We start from the raw sequence: 6,219 nt of genomic DNA, 5'->3' as shown, positions 1-6,219 counted from the left end.
AAGTCGATCTTGACTTGGCAAGAGATTAACCGGGAAACCAAAGTTTATTGGTTCCGGGGGAAGTATGGTTGCAAAATCGAAACTTAAAGGAATTGACGGAAGGGCACCACCAGGAGTGGAGCCTGCGGCTTAATTTGACTCAACACGGGAAAACTCACCCGGTCCAGACATCTTAAGGATTGACAGATTGAATATCTTTCATGATATATGGGCGGTGGTGCATGGCCGTTCTTAGTTAGTGGAGTGATCTGTCTGGTTAATTCCGATAACGAACGAGATCTTCTCCATCTAAATAATGAAATTCACTATATGTGAATTCAAACACTTCTTAGAGGAACTATGCGGAATTAAATACCGCAGATGAAGTGAGGCTATAACAGGTCTGTGATGCCCTTAGATGTTCTGGACTGCACGCGCGCTACACTGTGTACTTTTAGATTGAGTACTCAGCCCTTGGTCCGAAATGGACTGGGCAATCAGAGAAAAGTACAGCGCTTCAAGGGGATCGTCTGTTGTAACTTGCAGACGTGAACCAGGAATTCCTGGTACTTATGAGTCAACAACTCATAGGGATTACGTCCCTGCCCTTTGTACACACCGCCCGTCGCTACTACTGATTGGATAGTTAAGCAAGAATTGCAAATTCCTACTGTTGGGACTTCGGTCTCCGGCAACGGGATGAAGCGGATCGAGCTTAATTGTCTAGAGGAAGTAAAAGTCGTAACAAGGTTTCCGTAGGGGAACCTGCGGAAGGATCAGTGATTGATTCCTTCGGGCATGGCTGCTGGTAGAGGCCATGTCTGTAGTGCGCATGACGCTCTGTCGCTAGAGATTGCTTGGCAACCAATCTCGAATTATGTATCGAGCTCAAAAACTACTTGTGTGGATACATAGTTCAGCAGTCATGGCAAGGGACTGCTTAAAGGGAGACTAGTTAGCAAAAGCAGCCTAGCAGAACTGCAGCTATCTAGATCTCAGAAGCTGGGTTATAGAAGCCCAGCTATAGACTTGTGAATGAGAAAGGCCTAAAAAGGTCCACAAGTCGCGTGGTTAGAACCGACACGCAAAAATCCCAGCGAGTGACAGAGCGTTGCGCTGTTCAGTGGGAAAGAGTTGAGCTACTCGGGGCGCCCACTGAACTTGCTCCGAGCCAAAGGCTCGAAAAAACACAGCTTAGCCTCAGATCCTTTACATAGAAGGCTAGCTAAAATAAACTTACCTTGGACGAGGGTAAAGTTTTAGTCAGTTCTTAGGGGAGAGTAATCCACAGCTTCTCGCCCTCTGAACATTCTCCCAGATATGTAGGTCTGGGAGAGTCTCCTCCTGTTCTTCGGAATCTGGAGGTAGACAAAGACAGTACGATACGATCTTGCATCGGGATGACTAACCGATAATGATCATAATCTGACAATTTTTCCGGCTTGAGGCACCGGAGTCAGATTAAAGACACATACTGAACTAAAGGCGTATGTGCAAAGCTTGTCGGAGTGTAGAGAGTCAAGCTGAGTTGACTCGTCACGTGGTGATGACAACAGCCATGTGCAAAACACTCACAACTTTATCGTCTATGTGGAAAAGGTTGCTAACAGCGCTCTCTATGAGAGGCCCTCGCATATAACTATACGAGGAAAAGGCGATAGAGTTGTTTGAATGTGGGGCAGGTTCATCGACAAGCTAAGTTGATCACATTCTTGTTGTGGCATCCTACTAGAATTGGTCACGGTCTGCACAACTCTCCCCAAGTTGGCCAGACTTAAAAACTAGAAATAAGGTTTGCAGCTATGTGAACCTAGAAACTGTAAAGGAGTTGAAAGAACTTAAAGGAATTGAAAGAGGCCTTGAGGTATATCCTCTTGGTAAAGACCCACAAAAGCTCACAAAAGTGGCTTCGAAGGGCAAAACTGGTTCATCCAAAACAATTGGAGAGCTTAAAGCAGAACCAATTCGAATGAACACTATTGGTGAAACTTCATCATGAGAACGTCACAAGCTGATCACGCTCTATGATATGACTAGTATTATGTTGCTTCTAGTAGGCTAAGCGCAAGCCGAAACATCAACATGTGAAAGTCGTAGAATTTTGCAATCAAACTGTGGCTAGTACTGTGATGTTACTAGTAACCTGGTGTTCCGTCATATGGCCAAGAGAGCATTTGAAGGCGAAACTTCTGCATGGGAAAGCTGCATCATGATCAAAAATTTTATATCGAGTATTATGTTGACGTTAGTAGGCCTTGGCCGAAAACGCAGCATGTGAAAGGTATAGATAAAAGTTATTGTTGCAGTCAGTACTGTGTAGTTACTAGTAGCTGGATTTAAGCTCAAAATGAGACACTGTTGGTGAAAACTTCATCATGAGAATGTCACAAGCTGATCAAGCTCTATGATATGACTAGTATTATGTTGCTTCTAGTAGGCTAAGCGCAAGCCGAAACATCAACATGTGAAAGTCGTAGAATTTTGCGATCAAATTGTGGCTAGTACTGTGATGTTACTAGTAACCTTGTGTTACGTCATATGGCCAAGAGAGCATTTGAAGGCGAAACTTCTGCATGGGGAAGCTGCATCATGAACAAAAGTTTATATCGAGTATTATGTTGACATTAGTAGGCCCTGGCCGAAAGCGCAGCATGTGAAAGGTATAGATAAAAGTTATCGTTGCAGTCAGTACTGTGTAGTTACTAGTAGCTGGATTTAAGCTCGAAATGAGACACTGTTGGTGAAACTTCATCATGAGAACGTCACAAGCTGATCACGCTCCATGATATGACTAGTATTATGTTGCTTCTAGTAGGCTAAGCGCAAGCCGAAACATCAACATGTGAAAGTCGTAGAATTTTTGCGATTCAAATTGTGGCTAGTACTGTGATGTTACTAGTAACCTTGTGTTACGTCATATGGCCAAGAGAGCATTTGAAGGCGAAACTTCTGCATGGGGAAGCTGCATCATGAACAAAAGTTTATATCGAGTATTATGTTGACGTTAGTAGGCCCTGGCCGAAAGCGCAGCATGTGAAAGGTATAGATAAAAGTTAGCGTTGCAGTCAGTACTGTGTAGTTACTAGTAGCTGGATTTAAGCTCGAAATGAGACACTGTTGGTGAAACTTCATCATGAGAACGTCACAAGCTGATCACGCTCTATGATATGACTAGTATTATGTTGCTTCTAGTAGGCTAAGCGCAAGCCGAAACATCAACATGTGAAAGTCGTAGAATTTTGCAATCAAACTGTGGCTAGTACTGTGATGTTACTAGTAACCTTTTCTTACGTCATATGGCCAAGAGAGCATTTGAAGGCGAAACTTCTGCATGGGGAAGCTGCATCATGAACAAAAGTTTATATCGAGTATTATGTTGACGTTAGTAGGCCCTGGCCGAAAGCGCAGCATGTGAAAGGTATAGATAAAAGTTATCGTTGCAGTCAGTACTGTGTAGTTACTAGTAGCTGGATTTAAGCTCGAAGTGAGACACTGTTGGTGAAACTTCATCATGAGAACGTCACAAGCTGATCACGCTCTATGATATGACTAGTATTATGTTGCTTATAGTAGGCTAAGCGCAAGCCGAAACATCAACATGTGAAAGTCGTAGAATTTTGCGATCAAATTGTGGCTAGTACTGTGATGTTACTAGTAACCTTGTGTTACGTCATATGGCCAAGAGAGCATTTGAAGGCGAAACTTCTGCATGGGGAAGCTGCATCATGAACAAAAGTTTATATCGAGTATTATGTTGACGTTAGTAGGCCCTGGCCGAAAGCGCAGCATGTGAAAGGTATAGATAAAAGTTAGCGTTGCAGTCAGTACTGTGTAGTTACTAGTAGCTGGATTTAAGCTCGAAATGAGACACTGTTGGTGAAACTTCATCATGAGAACGTCACAAGCTGATCACGCTCTATGATATGACTAGTATTATGTTGCTTCTAGTAGGCTAAGCGCAAGCCGAAACATCAACATGTGAAAGTCGTAGAATTTTGCAATCAAACTGTGGCTAGTACTGTGATGTTACTAGTAACCTTTTCTTACGTCATATGGCCAAGAGAGCATTTGAAGGCGAAACTTCTGCATGGGGAAGCTGCATCATGAACAAAAGTTTATATCGAGTATTATGTTGACGTTAGTAGGCCCTGGCCGAAAGCGCAGCATGTGAAAGGTATAGATAAAAGTTATCGTTGCAGTCAGTACTGTGTAGTTACTAGTAGCTGGATTTAAGCTCGAAGTGAGACACTGTTGGTGAAACTTCATCATGAGAACGTCACAAGCTGATCACGCTCTATGATATGACTAGTATTATGTTGCTTATAGTAGGCTAAGCGCAAGCCGAAACATCAACATGTGAAAGTCGTAGAATTTTGCGATCAAACTGTGGCTAGTACTTTGATGATGCTTGTAGCCAACCGAATTGGTTGAAAAGCCCAATAAGTAAGCTAACTTGGGAGAGCTTGTTGGAAACCAAATGCTACTAGATTGGTCCAAATACATCCTTCAACAGGGGATCACTTGGCTCGCTTTACGAAGAGGAGCACAGCTATATGTGTTAATTCGGTATGAATCGCAAGATTTGTTTACCGACCTCTCTAACGCAAAAGGCGGTCTCGGCTTCGGCTGTTGACTGCGTCCGATTCAGGGTTATATAACTCTCGATTGAACACATTGATGTTCTATTGTTGGTGCTTCCAATAAAATTGGAACACTTAAAGCAGAACCGATTCAAATAATAGCATTCTGATCAATGATTGCATTCCTTGATCAAGAACTGCTGGAGTCATTGTGATGGCGAATTTTCTTCATAAGAAAATTGCAAAGAGACGGAACTTAATGAGACTAGTATTATGTTGTTTCTAGTAAGCGGAAGCTGAAACAGCAACATGTGAAAATCAAGTTTTGTTCAATGATCTCGAGGCGATAAGTACTATGAAGCAACTAGTAGCCTAAGCATGACTCAGATTTGAGACAGTCAAAAAGACTGGCGAAACTTCTTCACATGAAAGTTACATAGAGAACTACAAATGTATACAGCGAGTATTATGTTGTTTCTAGTAGGCGAAAGCTGAAACATCAACATGTGAAAGTTGTCTGCAAACTGTAGAACGATATGTGATTAGTACTGTGCTGTTACTAGTAGCCAGTCTGACTGTAGAAGCCAAGACAAAGGGAAACTAATGCATCTGAAAAGGACAAGTTATGGAAAGGTATGCACGATAAGTATTATGTTGTTTCTAGTAAGCGGCAGCTGAAACATCAACATGTGAACGTCGTTGTGTACAGTAACCTAGAACTATATAGTCCTTAGTAACGTGCATTTACTAGTACCTGTAATTGGTATTCAGACTCAGGCAGTTTGGAATAGTTTGGCAAAGATGCACCAGAGAAAACTGGGATTTGATACAGAAATTGTTGAATACAAGTATTATGCTGCTTCTAGTAGGTTGAATCCGAAACATCAGCATGTGAAAATTGAAAACATTTCTGGTTCGAATTGTCACAAGTATTTGGTGATCTGAGTAGCCAAACTCACTACAACGCCAATTGAAGGCAAAAATTCTCAACGGGAAAAGCTATTCTCATTGAATGAGCTAACAAGACGAGTATTATGTTGCTTCTAGTAGGCGAAAGCCAAAACATCAACATGTGAAAGTCTTGCTGAACAAATTTAATGTTGTTGAGCTCAGTACCGTGTGAATTAGTAGCCATAATTGGCGAGCGAAAATTGAACTGGCGAAACTTCGTCTTTGGAAAATTGCAGATGCCGAGCACTTATTTTGCAACGAGTATTATGTTGACTGTAGTAAGCGAAAGCCGAAACAGCAACATGTGAAAGCTGTTGAAATTTGTGGTCATTTTGCAATAAGTACAAGGAGTGTAACTAGTAGCCAGGTCAAAATTTGGGATAAGAATGAGCAAAAATTCTGCATGAGAACAGTTGAAATTATGAAACTAAATTACAAAGACTAGTATTATGTTGTTTCGAGTACGCGAAAGCGGAAACATCAACATGTGAACGTTTGTAACGAAGTTTCGTTAATTTTCAGCCTAGTACTGAGCAAGAACGAGTAGCCTCATCTCCAATCCCACGCAAAATGTAGTGAAATATGTGAGTGAACCTTATTCACGGTGAGGGTTTCCCGAGGTCTGTATTGCAGCGAGTATTATGTTGCTTCTAGTAAGCGAAAGCTGAAACAACAACATTTGAAAGTTGGAATTAATGACTGAATGGAA

At 41.8% G+C, this 6,219-nt stretch overlaps 1 pseudogene; it reads left to right on the top strand.

The window, feature by feature from the left end:
* The first annotated feature begins 4,480 nt into the window (after window positions 1-4,480).
* LOC142357959 (5.8S ribosomal RNA) lies at window positions 4,481-4,632 on the top strand (annotated as a pseudogene).
* The last annotated feature ends 1,587 nt before the right edge of the window (window positions 4,633-6,219 follow it).

This window comes from Convolutriloba macropyga, unplaced genomic scaffold (genome assembly GCF_964194025.1).
Source record: "Convolutriloba macropyga unplaced genomic scaffold, txConMacr16.3 SCAFFOLD_6503, whole genome shotgun sequence".
NCBI classification, from domain to species: Eukaryota; Metazoa; Xenacoelomorpha; order Acoela; family Convolutidae; genus Convolutriloba; species Convolutriloba macropyga.
This window is presented reverse-complemented; position numbering and strand designations above follow the sequence as displayed.